Source organism: Protopterus annectens, chromosome 3.part0, assembly GCF_019279795.1.
Source record: "Protopterus annectens isolate FY-2018-M chromosome 3.part0, PAN1.0, whole genome shotgun sequence".
NCBI lineage: Eukaryota > Metazoa > Chordata > Ceratodontiformes > Protopteridae > Protopterus > Protopterus annectens.
The window spans coordinates 1,137,282,272-1,137,299,761 of NC_056731.1; the positions used below are offsets into that span (position 1 = coordinate 1,137,282,272).

The 17,490-nt window shown below is 39.1% G+C and overlaps 1 protein-coding gene across 3 annotated transcripts in view; it reads right to left on the minus strand.

The window, feature by feature from the left end:
- RBBP8 (RB binding protein 8, endonuclease) overlaps positions 1 to 17,490 on the minus strand; it is a 2,682,217-nt gene that overhangs the window by 2,158,588 nt on the left and 506,139 nt on the right. Inside the window, exon 1 of one of the 3 annotated variants that reach the window (XM_044065366.1) lies at positions 10,039 to 10,328. The exons of 1 other annotated variant lie outside the window; for it this stretch is intronic. The gene's annotated coding sequence lies outside the window, so the exon portion shown is untranslated. Of the gene's footprint in view, positions 1 to 9,272; positions 9,577 to 10,038; positions 10,329 to 17,490 lie in introns of those variants that run through there. One more of the 3 variants, XM_044065368.1, reaches the window with a different exon arrangement.

Below are 17,490 nucleotides of genomic sequence, written 5' to 3' on the forward strand. Positions count from 1 at the left end.
TACATCTTCCCTCATACAATACGCAGACGATTCTACTCTGATCTCTACCTCAAATAACATCTCTGAACTCCAAGACCTCACTCAACAGGTCTTCCTAGCCACAGAAAGCTGGTTATCTACTAATCTACTCATCCTCAACCATAAAAAGACCTGCATCAAGAAGACAAATCAAAAGCTCGGTTTACTATACTGCCACAAAAGATTCTTTACTAACTCCAAACTCTCCCTTGCTCAAGCTCTGCTTCTCCCATCACTTCTCTACGCTGCCCCTGTGCTGACACATATACAAACTACTACCCTAAACAAACTCCAATAAACCTATCATAAGATAGCTCGATTCATCACCGGCTCTCCCTACAATACACACCACTGTCTTCCTCTAAACTCTCTCAATTGGCTAGAACATCTATTGTTATTAGCCCAACTTCAAATGATACACACTATTCTTTATAAACCTGCTGCTTATCCTGCTCTCTCTTCCTTCATCACCATCTACTCTCCACCTCATTCTCTCCAGACATCTAACCAGCATCTACTACAAGTATACTATCCTAAAAAATCAGTGGGCAAACTCCTATACAAGTACTCCATGGCCCAAACTTGGAATAAACTTCCTAGAAGAATATGCAGTATAGTACACCCATCTCATTTCAAACGGAAACTTAAACTTCATCTACTTAACTCCAAAACCTGCCCCTGTCAAGCCCCAACTTAACTCCCCCTCTCCACTTCTGTTTTCTCCCCTTCTCTTTATACATAGGCATTTCTTCCGCCTCAAAAATTACGTTCTACTAAAATGATATTTAACCACCACTGTTGAAGTTCTTGAGAGATATTTAACCACCACTGTTGAAGTTCTTGAAGTTTGTTTATTGAATTAATGTAAATAATGTTATCCTGCTCAACTATTAATATCTTTCTTCCTTGACTTTAAGAATTTTTATCTCTGTATAATCTCCATATGTTGAATGCACAAGTACAAAGTTGTACATATAACTACTTCTGGCATTTTATCTTGTTAACTGTATTTTTTTCTGTTGTATTGGAGCTTTTCTCCTCGGGTCTCCACTGAAAATAGGCCACAAGCCCAGTTGGACTAACCCTGTTAACAAATGTCAATAAATAAATAAATAGCCGGGACACTGGCATAATGGTTAAGGTATTTGCCTTACAGATAAAAGGTACAGGGTTTGATTCTCACAGGGAGTAATTGGCTAGGCTTAAAATGGCCCACAATGGCAGTTAGCTTAGTACTAATCTATGAACCTATAAATAACTGTATGTGGAATGGAAGAGACAGCACAACTTCTGTTTGTTTGTAAGAGAGTGAAAGGTTCCTGGGGTTTGACATGCAGAGTTAAAATGACTTGTTTTGAAATGCTAAACATGAATATGACATGGTATACTGTCCAAAATGTTAGTAATATAAATACAGAAAAAAAAGACTGAATATGGATGACATCTACATGGTTCATGAAAAAACTGTTTAATAAGAAATGGGATGTTAAAGCAGCATTGAAAAAGATTAAATTATGGCTATGGTCGACAACATTGCAATATAAAAGGAAATAGAGGGTTTATAGAATATCTGAGTGAATGTTATTGTGAATATTTAGATATTTTCCTGTCATGGAATTTAAATTGTAATTGCTGTGATATTGCGAAATAAAGCATTCCTACTCTTTTTTATAACTATCATAGGCTTTTTGTCATCCATCGAAGCTATACCAACTTGGGCAAACGGGACCTTAGTTTAACATCTCATCCAAAGGATGGCACACTAAGGAGCGCAGCAAACGCCCATGTTCCACTGTAGTGTAATTTCAGGGAAATGGGTCCAAGCAGCTAGTGTGGCAATAGAACTTACATCCTTCTGATCTTCTAGTATCAAAGGCAAGTATGTTATCAGTTGTGACTGACAATGGCAAACAATGTTAGTGGAGACAGTACAACTATAACTATTAAAGGCTGCATACAAGTAACTAATAAAATCACACTATAGCATTTATTAATGCTGCAAAAGAAAGGGAAAAACATGTTGCTTCACTTAAATGGAACACAAAATGTACAAACATATACAGTGCACACCCCTGTTAAAAAGCCAGGTTTTTGTGATATAAAAAAATGAGACCACAATAAATAATTTCAAAACTTTTCCCTGTTTTAATGTGACCTATAAACTGTGCAGTTCAATTGAGAAACAAACAAATCTGTTAGGGGAAAAATATAAAAAATAAAAAATGTACAATAAGCTGGTTGCATAAGTGTGCACACCCTTAAACTAATACTTTGTTGAAGCACCTTTTGATTTAATTACACCATTCAATCTTCTTGGGTACACACCTGCCATCAATTAAAGAGATTCTTGATTAACCCCAAATAAATTTCAGCTGTCCTAGTAGGATTTTCCTAACATTTACTCAGTTGCCTGCTACAGCAAAAGCCATGGTTCGCAGAGAGCTTACAAAGCATCACAGGGATCTCATTGTTGAATGGCATCAGTCAGGAGAAGGGTACAAAAAAATTTCTACAGCATTGGATATACCATGGGACACAGTGAAGACAGTCATCAAAACGTGGAGAAAATAAGGGACAACAGTGCCATTGCAAATAACTGGACGTCCCTCCAAAACTGATGAAAAGACACGATGAAAACTGGTCAGGGAGGCTGCCAAGAGACCTATAGCAACACTAAAGGAGCTGCAGGAATTTCAGGCAAGTACTGGTTGTGTACTGCATGTTGAAGCCGCGATGGTGCAGCAGTAGCGTTGTTGCCTCACAGCAAGAGGTTCTCCCGTTCGATTCTCGGCTAGAGCGTATTCTGTGTGGAGTCTGCATGTCCTCCCTGCAGTCGAGTGGCATTCGAAAGACATGCATAGAATGGGCATGCCTTTGCTGAAGGTTGGGCGTCGAGCTGGCACCTTAGCACCCATTAAAAAATCTACTGCCAATCATTAGCGGACCGTAGTTCCGCTGTGGCGCCCCTAAGAACAACAACTGGTTGTGTACTGCACGTGATAACAATCTCCCGTATTCTCCATATGTCTGGCCTAGGGACTATATTATAAGACTGAGGGTACAGAATCTCGAGTACCTACTCATCGACATGTAAATGTCAAACGTTCTCTTCAGCAAACGGCCACATCATCGATTTCTTTCCAAGAGAAAGAAATTGGTAGATCAACTAAGCACAACACAATTTAACAAACATATGAAGTTGGGGGCTTCGCCCCCCCCACCCCGCTAACTAAATATACTAACTCCGAGAGTGCACTAAAGCGGGGAAAAGGGCAGATTTACAACAGCCAAATGATCTCTTTCCCTTGGAAAGAAATCGATGATGTGGCCATTCGCTGAAGAGGACATTTGACATTTCCATGTCGATAAACAGGTATTCAAGATTCTGTACCTTCAACGTTATAATATAGGCCCTCTGGCCTATGGGTTAGGGTTGCAAGACGGAAGCCTTTTCTTACACAGAAAAACATCCAGGCCTGGCTAAAATTTGCAAAACAATACATCAAGTCTCCCAAAAGCATATGGGAAAATGTGTTATGGTCTGATCAGACCAAGGTTGAACTTTTTGGCCACAATTCCAAAAGGTACATTTGACGCAAAAACAACACTTTGCAGCACCAAAAGAACACTATCCCCATGGTGAAGCATGGTGGTGGCAGTATCATGCTTTGGGGTTGCTTTTCTTCAGCTTGAACTGGGGCTTTAGTCAAGATGGAGGGAATTATGAACAGTTCCAAATGCCAGTCCTTTTGGCCCAAAACCTTCAGCAAGCTAGAAAGCTGAAGATGAAGAGGAATTTCACCTTGCAACACAACATTGACCCCAAGTATACATCCAAACCAACAAAAGAACGGCTTCACCAGAAGAAAATTAAAGTTTTGGAATGGTCCAGCCAGAGCCCAGACCTAAATCCAATAGAAAATCTGTGGGGTGACCTGAAGAGGGCTGTGCACAAGAGATGCCCTCACAATCTGACAGAGTTGGAGCGCTTTTGCAAGGAAGAGTGGGCAAATATTGCTAAGTCAAATCTGCCATAGTGACATACTCCTACCCAAGAAGACTGAATGCTGTAATTAAATCAAAAGGTGTTTCAAAGTATTAGTTAAGAGTGTGCACACTTATACAACCAGCTTATCACACGCTTTTTATTTTTTATATTTTTCCCCTAACAGGTTTGTTTGTTTTTCAATTGAATTGTACAGGTTATAGGTCACATTAAACGTGGGAAAAGTTTTGAAATGATTTATTGTGGTCTCATTTTTTTATATCATAAAAACCTGGCATTTTAACAGGGGTGTGTACACTTTTTACATCCACTGTATAATGCACTCATGTATATATATGTGCGAGTGTATATCTCACACACGCACAGACACACACCAGAGGCAGAGGAAGAGAGACGACATGGAGCATTTCTCCCCAGGCCTTCGATGACAAGAGGCTCTGCCCAGTCGGATCATCCCAGTAAGTAAGGAAGTTTATAAATAAATTAATACATGTAAGGCAGCAAGAAATATAATTCATTTTGTGAACCTGAAGGGTGGAAAACATATGAAGTTGTTTAGCTGAAGAAAATGCATAATTAACATTTAATGTTTTAATACAATGCTTATACAAGTGAAAGATCACAGTTAAAAGGTTTAGAGTTACACAGTAACAAGTCCTGACTACATATACTAACTGAGCCACCACACTTCTATTTATTCATAAGCCAGTTATGTACTAAAATAATTCAAACAGCCATAGTTGGCTTTAGGCACCAGCAAACCCTGCGGTCGCTGGGGGCCCCCTGTTCCTGCGGGACCCCAAAGACAGCAATTTATCTTATCTTGATATTTTGTAACATGTCTGTCAAACCAACAAAAGCTAATACAACATTCTTGTGTACTTAAAAAAACAGCTGAGTAATAACTCTTATTTATATCTCCTTTAAAATTCAAAGATATCTCTGGTTATATTAAGTGTTTTATCAAGTAACAGGCTTCCCAATTCCATTAAATATTTTACCACTAACATAGTGACTCTAGCTTAGTTAAACTCTACTGGTGGACGTTCTTTCCACTAAAACCAACAACATGAACATGAGCAAGGTAAGCACTAGAGAGATCAACAACCCAGAGTGACTTGATCTCAGTGCAAACCTTGGATTTTAAGAAGAGCTGAGGCTTCCTATTTTCATGGGTGATTTTCTCTTTCTGGAAGTTTTATAAATACTGAAAGAACACTAGATATTATAACTCTCAACTTCTTTGCTGAAGAATTCAGCCAGTGCCATAAATAATAGCAGAATAAATGCTCAAAATCAGAAACATGTCTTAAATGTTATTCTAATTCACTTAAAAGTTAATAGAATAACACCTTTTGCATCAACATGCATTTTTTGGACAATAAGAACTATAAAACTCTGTCTGGATTTATTGAGTATAGGTAATCCTGAATGATTTATCAGCAAATAAAACTTTTTATAATGCACAGAGCAAAATGTGTGAAATCAGGGACAGCGACAGGTATGCATTATTTCTCAATGACGTAAAAAAAATGACTTAACCCTGCTTCTCTTTGGTAATACTAAACAGCAGTCACTGATCTGGTGTGGCAGTACCAGTGCTGCACAATGTATTGCTATTTGCTGAAATAAGTACAAAACTGGTATTGTTATGGCTTGTGTGGATCTAAAAATATCACTGATTATCTGTGCACACACCAAATAATGCCAGGACATATACATTATTCTACTGGGTATCAATACAGTGTACTTATGTATTTATTTGACATTAACTGGGAAAGTCTGACTGGGTCAAAACAACATTTTCAGCAGAGGCTCGAGGAAAAATGCTCCACAAGAGCAAAACATCAAGAATATACAGAGCATTATATTTCATTTTCATATGTATAAACAAAATGAAAACTCCAGCAAAGCTAGAACTTCCACTGAGTGACCTCCCAAACCTCTTGTATTAGAGGCACATGGGATATATGCAAATGACCCTTATGAACATCTGGTGACTAAGCATGAGAAACACAGGGCTGTTTTACCCAGCTGATGTCATAAGGCCGAAATATGCACATCCACAGCAAGTGGGGTTTGACTTTATTGGCCTGAAATTGTCCATGAAAATGACAAAACACGTCATGGGCATTCAGAATCACCAATTAGCTGAAACACCTGATGTTCATAAGGGTCATTTGCATATATCCATGTGCCTCTGATACAAGAGGTTTGGGAGGTCACTCAGTGGAAGTTCTAGCTTTGCTGGAGTTTTCATTTTGTTTTTACTGACTGTTTTTTCAGTGACCTTCTCACTTATTTTCAAATGTATGGCATAAAATATATCACAGAACATTCATACACTTAGATCTTCTAGAAGCTCAGTGGCCCCCACTCCGCAGACTGTATAAATGAATTCAGGGTGCTCCCTTAATCATCCTTGAATGTGTGGGGGGATCCCATAAAAGCTGTTGTTGGTTGGAGGAAAAGTGAAATCATTTCCTGATTATACTCTTTAACCTGAACAGGACTATGATATGACCCTGTTAAGATAAAGCTGATAATTACCTCTGCTCTCATATTCTAAAACCAGCCCTGCTCAGATGTGTGTGTTTACAGAAAGCTGCTGTAGGTTATATGGAGGGGGGGGGGGGGGCTGGAGATTGGGTGGTTATTGCTTCTTTAATTTTCATCACAGTCAAACTTTATAGGAGGTCATTATAGCTTGTGTTTGGGTTGAAGACAGTGTGGTCATGGTTTCTTTTACTTTTCTCACAAACATCAGAGGTGTACAATGGTAGCTTGTACAGGGGCAAGTGTACTGTCTGGGAGCAACAAAGTAGAATACATTACTGTAATCATATTTTTTCAATTTCATCACAATTACCTTAATTATAATTGCTGTTCAAGCCATCATTGATAAAAAAAAATATTGTGTAAAAAGAAAAAACAGACTTTAAATTGCATTTCAGAACATATAGAAAGTTACGGCTTATTGAAAAAGCTGAAGAGTACAGCAAAATGTGATAAAAGAAAGAAAAAAGTAATGTGCATGGTGTGGGGAGACCCAAGATGGGAGGAAACATAGGGAGGACTAGAGGGTGTCTGTGTGTGTGTGTGTGGGGGGGGGGGTGAAACGGTAGGCCTTAGGGCTCCATTTCACCTAAGTCCACACCTGTACAGAGTTGTTGTAATGTATCACTGCTGCAAGTAAATGCCAGCAACATCTCCCTTTGTGAGATGGACCAACACAGTGTGGTACACAGGCCTGTTGTAATGTAATAGTATTGTAGCTACAGGTCAGTCTGTGCATACTACAACTAAAAGTCTGCAGTATGAACTAAAAGGTTGCTTAGGGGTGGCACTGACAAGGTGATACTTGGACAGGAACTACCTAGGGGCCCCCAAATTAACATTTGCTGGGAGCCCCCAAAATGCTAACACCCGCCCTGCAAACAGCTAAACTGCTGTTAATCATAACATTCCATAATATGCTTCCTTTATTCCTTATATTAGATGGAAAGCAGTCTATAAAGGGGAAAAATACATGCATCATTTCACTACACTTTTTTAAACGCATTTTCTTTTACCTAATTGGGGTGGCTAATCCTGACATCTGATTACAAGACTGATGCTTTTCACTGACCACACTACAGACAGACATCTACATAATGTATGTATATATATATATATATATATATATATATATATATATATATATATATATATATATATTTATTTATTTATTTATTTATACACACACACACACACACACACACACACACACACACACACACATTAATAAAATCTAGTACTGCAAGTAGTTCTATTTATTTGCACAGTTAAAGCACGCTCTTCCTAGTACTGGGTTTGTGCCACAGTAAACACAGGTTTAAACAAGCGGTTTATGGCATGGTTAAATATACTTGACAACACAGTAGGACATCAGTGCTGTCACCATTTTCTTTAGCACCCCATAAGCATATAAAATCTATTCTGAAATATTACATGTTGATTAACAATTAGATTCCCTACACATGACAGCATTTGTAAGCTTAAAATCTGATAATTATCTATATATGTAATACATATATAATCTGTCAATTCTGTATATTGCATATCAAAGATAAAACTTCAGTGTTACTATTTCTCTTTTATTGAAAAAATATAACAGAGATACTTTATAGAACTAATTCTGACAAGATTGTACTATCATGTAAATTCAAGGCTACATCAATTATTTAAGAAATTTAGTTCAGGTCATGGCTGAAAAGGTCTTTGGAACCAGTCTAGTCCACCAACAATAGCATTAGATAGACAGGCAGGTATCTCCTTTTGTTCTCACACCTACATTCACTAATATCGAACTTCACAAATGCTGACATTCTGAATCTTGAATCTGTTCCAATGACTAAGTGAATCAGACTTTAAAATGGGTCCAGCAAAAGGTGGGGTGGGGGGCAACAAGGTTTTTCACATTACTGTAGCACCTGGCAAAACGCAAGTCAAAGTTTTGTGATAGATGAATCATGTAAACACATTTGTAATGTTCAACATTTGTAACAGCTACTGTTCTCACATAGCTATGTATTCTACTCAAAGAAGGGCAGTACATATCAAATGTATACCATTTTTTTTAATGTCGCAAGTAAAAATGTCATTAACTGCATACAAAACTGACTTTTTCCTTAGCAGTCTCTAGTGTAATAAAGCAGAAACTAAACAGCCAGAATAAGCTGCAGCAACGTCTACAAATTACAGTTTATGACAATGGCTGTGGTAGCTGGAATCAGCTCAGGAAATTCTATGTATAGTGCAGATCTCCTGAAGTGGATAAGTGCCAGACTCAAAACAGGACTACATTTAAAAATGATGAATTATTGCGGACTTTATAAAAATGCTAATGGTTACAGGTACATAGTGGTAATTAAGTACTTTACAAAGCACTGGACCATATATAATGACTGCAGAACACATTGAAATCCAGCTGTACTCATAAATCATTTCAAATTATAGAAAATGTACTTCTACTTGTAAATTCTGCCAGCGTCCTCCGTTGCCTTAAAACTAGTATAACAGAAAAACTACAATTAAACAGAGTGCAAACGCAGGAAATCATCCACAAATATTAGAATAGTAGAATTCAGTGACGGCTTAATCTACTAAAAGATCCCTGGTTAAAGTCAAGGAGACTACTACAAAGAATATCTTTGAAATTAGTAGATTAAAAAAGACAGAGGTCATCATCATCATCAGTCTTCATTACCATCCTGGCTTCCATCCCCGTTTAGTTAAAGGAAAATTTATAGGCAGCTTTTCTTTCTTTTTTTTTTTTTTTTTAAACCTTTCTTTTAAGCAGAGTCAGAAACTGGAAGATGGAGAAGAGAGGTAACCATACACTGAATATTTTAAAACGGCAGGGTCTGGAACTTACTGGTTATTTACAAAACACGCCTCCTCCTGTCTGCTGAACTCGACACTGACCATGTTTCAGTAATCATCAGTAATCTAATACAGTAACATTTAACACTAACATTTCTTTTAATTCCCAGAGTCCTACTACCCACAGTGATAGGAACATGTTGTATACACCTTCTCTAGAAAATGTTCTGTAACATATTTCAACTATAGAAATGACTATTACTTTACAAAATAAATAGACAGACACACACATGCATATAAAATAACTTGTATAAACACATACAGACGCAGGCACTCCACATGTGGATGGTGCTAAAACAGAAGCCTACAATCTAACTACTGATGTAAATTTTCTTTCAGTGAATTACATGTAAACATTTATCATTACCATAGAAATTAAAAGCATAACCTTGAAAGGTGGGTCAGGTCTGATGACAATTTAAGTTCAGGTGTGAGGTATTTCCTTCAGATAATAGTAATTTTATTTATGACACAAGGGCATTAAACATCAGAAATGCTCAATCCATGCAGCTGCATCCTTAAGAAAATCTATAACCTCTTTCACAGACAAGCAATTAACTCATTATAAATGCCATTATAAAAACACTCACCAGTCATTTAGCTTTCCATAGCCCCTGGATAAATGAAAAACACTTAGCAAATGAAATAAGAAATCTACTAAAGGGAGGCAACTCCCCTGGACCAAACTTCTAAATGCCGAAGAGGCTGCTTTGGTGAATGAATCTGACTTACCCAAGAGTATATATGTGCAGTGGATAACTTAATATGCCTTTCATTTAACTGGCTGGGCAGGTTTCTACATTCTCTGGGACCCAGCATCATACCAGAATTTGTTGGCATAACAGACTAGACAAACCGGTTTCTAATGCACCACAAACCTGTCCAACCAGTCTGCATCAAAGGCAGGCCCAACATGCTCCAGCGAGGCAGAACTAAACCTTATATACAGAGGAGATGATTCACACCTCTGTCAACTCCTAAAAAGGGCTGGGGATAGAATATTGTAGCCTCCAGCAAAAAAAACTAAAGAAGTTTAAAAAAAGGTTGTACTTGTGTCAGGAACAGTTAAATCCTACTGATGAAAACATTGGAATATGTATGCAATTAATGGTTTCAGCACATTTTAACCACTCTTCTACAAAAAAGAAAACTGCAAGTAAAGAAGCAGATCCAGTTTCACTTCTAAAAAAATATTTAAGGTCAGCTAACTTTAAGGTATACCACATTGGGATATTTTTTACCACAGTTATACAGACCCAAAGAAGATTCATACAACAAATGTGCAGAAGTACTTATACGTACACAATAGTGACATGCATTTGTGTGTGTGTGTGTGTAACCGTATATATATATATATATATATATATATGCAGACAGACACATACATACTACACACACACACGCACCACACACAAACACACGTATGTATACAATACAAACACTCATATAACATACATATGCATATACACACAAGGACATACAGGGCCCACAGAATGCTAACACTGGCCCTCTACGTGCTTGTGTGTATATGCATATGTATGTTATATGAGTGTTTGTGTGTGTGTGTGTGTGTGTGTGTGTGTGTGTGTGTAGTATATACTCTCACTCTGTCCACAAATAGAATCCTGTGATCCACAGACAGACACCAACTTCTTATAACAAAATCAAATAATACAGCAGGAGACTCCCTTTATTTAAATGACTACTCAAAATTTTGGAATTCTCTAAGCCTCCCCGGAAAACAAACTGAAGACATAAAATTTATCAAAACACAACTAAAACAGCACCTACTGGATACTTTGCTGTGTTCTTGTGTTTGCCCTAGTTAATCCTTGTTTCACATCTTTCAAATAATTACTCCCTCCAAAGAAACCCGAAGCAAACTTACTTCCTCATAAGAGGTAAGTTCCTACAATCATTTCATTTCATACTAATAATCATTCTACCAGCTCAATCTTATTCCTCTCATTATAAACTTCTACTGTATCTCCTTTATATTACTACTGTCTAATGATGCGTATTGTGTAGTAAAAAAAAATAGTTGCTGTCTACATAGTATTGTAAGTTATATCATTGCTGTGTTTAAGCAAGGTAATATATGGGTTCCATTTCTGTATGAAACTACTGCTGTGTTTACTGCACTACTGCATTCTGCTGGAATTTCTCTTTATATCACTGCTTTGTGTCTTGTATTACTATATTTGCTGGAGCTTTTCTCCCTAGGCCTCTGCTGAAAAAGGTTTTCATTTCACTGGAACTATCCCGACAGCAAATACAATAAATAAAATGAGTGAGGTATGATACTACAGGATGGAGGCTGAGCTCACTAAAAGTTGCTTTCTTTGTTAAGGTTTGCAGAGAAGCAGCTCTTCAGATGGCATATTCCTATTCCATATGTCCCAGTTATTCCAGTCCACTTACTACAGATGAGTTCTCCCAAGTTACTTTGCTCTGTTTCACAGAACATCTTCAGTCAGTAGAGTGCAGCACTGAGTCAGTATCACTTCAGTGTCTGCTTTGCATACCTGAGGCCCATTTTCTCTGGGTTCCCCCCAAATGGATGCTATCATTTCTTAGTGGACAGTCAGGCTTTTCATCCTCTCAGCCATAGAAGAATGACAGTTCTTGGGTATCATTTGGATGCTCACAGGTCATCTTTTTCACCGTAGGATACAGAGTATGATGAACACCCTTCAGGGATACCTTATAGGTGCCAGAGGTAATAAGAAATATTGGTGATCATGCTGCAAATAAGGTTTGTCCTGGCAGCAGTGTGAGTCTCCTCTATCCTGGCCCTGATTGCAATCTGAATTAGACTGTAATAGTAGTGACGTTACTGATAGGAAATGGAACAAAGTCTTGTGGGCTAGCTTGTGCAGATTTGTTCTTTTTGAATATATTACAGTAAATTTTTCACAGATGTTTGTGTGGGAGAACAAGTGGGTATTCCTGCACCGCTAATGGATTGTTTGACCTCTTTAGCTGGGATGACTGCCTGGACATAGAACTCTATGATAGTATTTTTTTTTTCCTAGAAATTACTGTGCCAGCAGGAAGTTTGATTTTGGCCTCTGGTTACGGTTTTGGCTTGAGCTACGGTATTTGGGGATATGTTCCCCCTAAATGAGCCATCCAGGAGGATTAGCTTAAGGAAACATACCCCACTACTTAATATAATACTACATCAAGTCACATGGATGGAAGCCTGTTCCAGAGACTGAGTAGTCTCTTGGATACATACCTGTCTCTCCAGCAGGTCCTATTTATATCACAGACAAGGTTTAAGTCTTTAGAATGGGTAATTCTGGTGCTGTTTGTTTTTGTGGATATGCAGGAGGTCCATCAGAGTGCAGTCTGACAACGCCCTGTATACCAGGCTTAGATTTCCCCTCAACAGCTTATAGGAGACAGAATACAAGGATAGGGCCTTGAGGTGGTCTGCTTAGGACATTTTACTTATGCCCTGTATTCCTTTAGTGAGGAACCTCTATGGACATTCCAATTGTTGGATATGTCTGGTTAGGTTCATACCAAAGGAGGCATTGTACTCAATGATAGGTTTGATGAATGCTGAATACAGTGGAACAATGACTTCCTTTGACCTAGGTGACATACCTTTGTTTATAAGTCGTGCAGCATAGAATGATTTCCTCACTACTGTAGACACATGATGTTCAAAGGTTAAATTACTATCTATGAGTGTCCCCAACTCCCTGACTACTGGGTCAACTGTAAGGGTCATGTTGTCAATATGATAGCTACCAGGGGAGGATGACTTCCCGAATGATACTATTATGTATTTCTTGGCATTTAGTTTTAGTAAATGGTTCTGACACCACTTTGTCTTTATCAGCCCTGCCTGGAGAACATTTGTGTTGGTGTGGGATTCAATAACAGCTCCTAATTTGCAATACCACACTCCTACCTTCTTCAACACTCGTGCCTGACTGTCGCAGGTCTTCTCTTACATAATCCATCCACCTGTTTGCCAGACACTGTCATTTTCTCTTGCCTTCTTTCTGCCTATCCCAAATCTTCTTCACTGGATTGTTTTTTTTGTTTCCTTTTCAATACATGTCCCAAACAACTGTAATCTGTTCTGTCTGACCTTTTCTGCAACTGGAGCTACTTTGGCTTCTGCAGTTATGTCCTCATTTCTTTGTCTGTCTCACAGTGTGGATCATATCACCCATTTCAATCACTTCATCTCTATCACCTCTAGTTTTCTCAACTGTTCTGCCTTTAGTGCCTAGGTTTCTATACCATACAGTACTACTGGTCACACCACTGTTTTATGCACCTTATTTTTCAGCTTCTTTGACATTCATCTGTCATACACTATCCCTGACATTCTGTGTCAGTTAGCTGCAGCCCCCTCTGGTTTTAGTTTTAACCTCCTCATTCGGACTTCCTTTCTTCTCAACCCTCCCAGACACCTGAAGATGTTAACCTGTTCCACTGTTTTCCCTTCTATCACAATTCTTATTTTCTTCTGATTTTCCCCATTTGCTTACTTCAGAACTGTCTTATTGTCAGTTTCATCCAATGCGCCTTCAGTTTTGCATTGAATTGCCCTATCCTTTGCAGACATTCTTCTCAGGGTCTGCTTGTAATGCCACATTGTTTGCATAAAGCAACTTTGTTGATCTGTCCCCTCCAACCTGTTTGCTAATGTAGTCCATCACCAGTGGGCAGTGGGCTCAGATCTGAACCCTGATACACATCCACTCCTTCTGGGAATCCCTCTGTGAGACCGTACACTGTCTGTACTTGAGTCACTCAGTCCTCGTACATAGACTTCACTAATTCACCCATGTTTTTGGGACTTACAACCACTACAGGACTGCACGAATCAGCTTTCTTGGGACCTTGTCATATGCTTTCTCCAAGTTTAGGAATGCCCAGTTGGGCTCTTTCTTCATCTCTAGCTTCTCAACTACCTGTCTCACTGCAAACAATGGGTCAGTTGCGCTGCATTATGATCTGAATCCAAACTGCTCATCTGCCATCTTACTTTCTACTGTTCAACATATTCATTTATCAATCACCATCTCCAGACCTTTCATGCAGTGTGATAGGAGTTTGATATCTTTATACTGTCCATAGTTTTGAATGTCCCCTTTGTTCTTAAAAGGAGTACTAGTATGCTTATTCTCCATTCTTCTGGGATACTCCTTTCTGTCCATACTGCTATGAGTACCCTCAGGAGCCATTTCTCCCCTCTCTCACACAACATCTTTATTATATCTACCATGAACACATCTGAGCCTGCTCCTTTGCCTGACTTCATTTTCCTTATTGCTTTTCTTCTTCTATGGTGAGCTCCTCCTCTTCTTTCATCATAGACTCTGTCTGGGCGATACAGCTTCTGTGAGGTTTTCTTCATTCAGAAACTGCTGGAAGTTCTCCTATCTGCCTCTGACTTCCTGCGGACTGGTGAGCAGTTTTGTTGCTGGCATCCCTTATGAAGGATGTCTGACTATCTTCTTTATCGTTCTGTCTTTGTCTTGCAACCTGATATAGTTTCTTTGTGCCATGTAATGAGTCACTTTCCAGAAGCTGGTAGGGTGCCTGTGATGCCTTTTTCTTTGCTATTGCAACTCCTCTGTTAACCTCTTTGTTAGCCAACCAGCATTCCTTCTTAGCTTAGTCCATCTTTTCTATCTATCACTTTTTTTGTGCTCCTCCTTTCTTTTGATGACTTCCTAGACTACTGCATCTCACCACCAGCATTCCCTGTTTACCTTATTTCTGTACCTGGCTAGGCTGCATATCTGTTATGTAGTTCTCACACATACTGTTTTTGAGACGCTGCCATTCTTCTTCATCTCCACCTATTTCCTCCACTTCTTGAGGTGCTAGAGCTCTGCGTAATTCCTTAAACTGTTGTGCTTTCTCTCCCGTCAACTTCCAGGTCTTCAGCCTGGTCGCTGTTGACCTTAGAACCTTCTCTGACTACTGCTTGCAGCTGATTGTGGCAACCAGTGGTTTATGCTATTGGATGACTGTTTCACTGAAAATGACTTTCATATCACAGATTCTACCCCACTACACTTTCCTTACTAGGACGAAGTCTACTTGAGTTGCATGTTCACCACTCTTGATTGTGATCTTGTGATTCTGTCTCTTTTGCTTATCCATGTGTTGGTCACCATCAAGCCATTTGCCAGAGAGAAGTCGAGAGTGGTCTCTCCTTCTTTATTCCTGTTGCCCCACCCATGTGGACCAAGGCAGTCCTCATATCTTGTTCTCTGCATCCCGATATGTGCATTCAGGTATCCATACCAATTAATGTTGTCCTGCCTTATCTAGTAGGTCCTACAATTGCTATCTGAATACACTCTTTTCTCCTCACTATCACAATCCTGCTGTGGGACACAAGGCAGTATTCCTGATCTCAGCCTATCATTACACCGGCGTCTGACTGCAATGAGTATGTCACTTATTTTTATGATATCCCTCACTGCCTTCTGAAGCCTCTCCCTCTCCACAATTCCCTCACCATTTCTAGCCTGTCATCCTTCTAAACAGTAGACTCTGGATCCCAAGCCAAGTGGCTTTGCTGCACTGCCCTTCCATCTTGTCTCCTGGATACACAGGATGTCCAGCCTCCTTCTTGCCATCATGCTACCCACTTCTCAGCTCCATCCTGTCAGTGAACCTACGTTGAGTGTAACAATTCTTAGTTCATGTTTGTCAGGATGATTGTTTTTATGTCCAGTTTTCACTCAACAGAGATGAAATTCATAAATTTGTAATTATGTTGGCAGTCTGCAGTCTCTCCGCCTGAAACAATATGGTTTTGTGTAAATCAGTTCTTGCCTACTAAATCTGGTCAAATTCTTTGAGAATGTAATAGAGGTCCTGGATAATATCCATGCAGTACACGCTGTGTACAGGAATCTAATCAAAGCCCTTGTTACTATCCCACATTTGGGTATTATTGAGAAGCTTACCTGCTTATATATTAACTGTTTGGTAGCCTGTTGGATAGCAAATGGGCAGAATGCACACAGTCAGAGCTGATGCTATTCTTAACTTTTAAAAGTCGAGATGGGTATGCTTCTCTTCAGAATAAACTTAGCCGATATTCAGGCTTATTTCATGGGTCTCTGGCCAAGTTTGCAGATGACTGTAAAAACTTAGCACTCTGTCTAGCTGATACCCATATCCTGCACAGCTGTTAATATCAGGACTATGGACTCAAGCTCAGAAAAAAGTGCAGCACTGTACACTCTGAAAAACAAGAATACCCCTGCACCTACTATGTAAATGATATGTCACTTGGCAAGCCTATTCAGTGAATGTAAGGATCCAGGGAGTCTGAGACAAGGGACAGAGAAGGTAACACATCAACACAAAACACATAAAGGCAGTAATATTAGCCTTCAGAACCTCCAGACCCATATGGAAACCAGAGATCCTTCACATTCAAATATACAGCACTGCAGTGAAGTGGTACATCAAGAAATAAGGGACATTCATGCTTACTTCTGTGCAAGGTGGCTGTGGAAACAAGCAGTCTTGCACAAGAGTCAGGAATGACCGTGATGGCATCCTATATCCCCTTTCAGGAAACTTCCTCACAAGTCAGCTCAGCTAGACAAAGGCAGATCCCCGGAAATGGATGCCAGACAGGGATGTCTTTTCAGAGATGATCCTTAGGTAGAGTATGGCAGAAATACACCTTATTGTCTCCCATTGCAAAAGACAACTCAAAAATTTTGCTCCAAGACACCAACTCCAGAAGCCTGGACAACAGAACATTCTCATTCATCTGGCAAGTCTGTTTTTGTATACTTTTCCTTCAATCTGTCTTCTATGTAGGGTAATTCAAAAGATAAAGGAGAGAACTGGCCAGAAGTACAACTCAAAGCCCCCTTTTGGCTAATGTTGGTTCTTCCCCTACTCAGTATGGTAAAGAGAGAACGAGTCTTGCTGCCTCAATATTAATGCAAAGCAAGGGGTCTCTTATGCACCCCACCAGAGGACTTTATGGTTGACAGCTTTAATGATTTAGCTTTCATTTTTTTGAGACACAT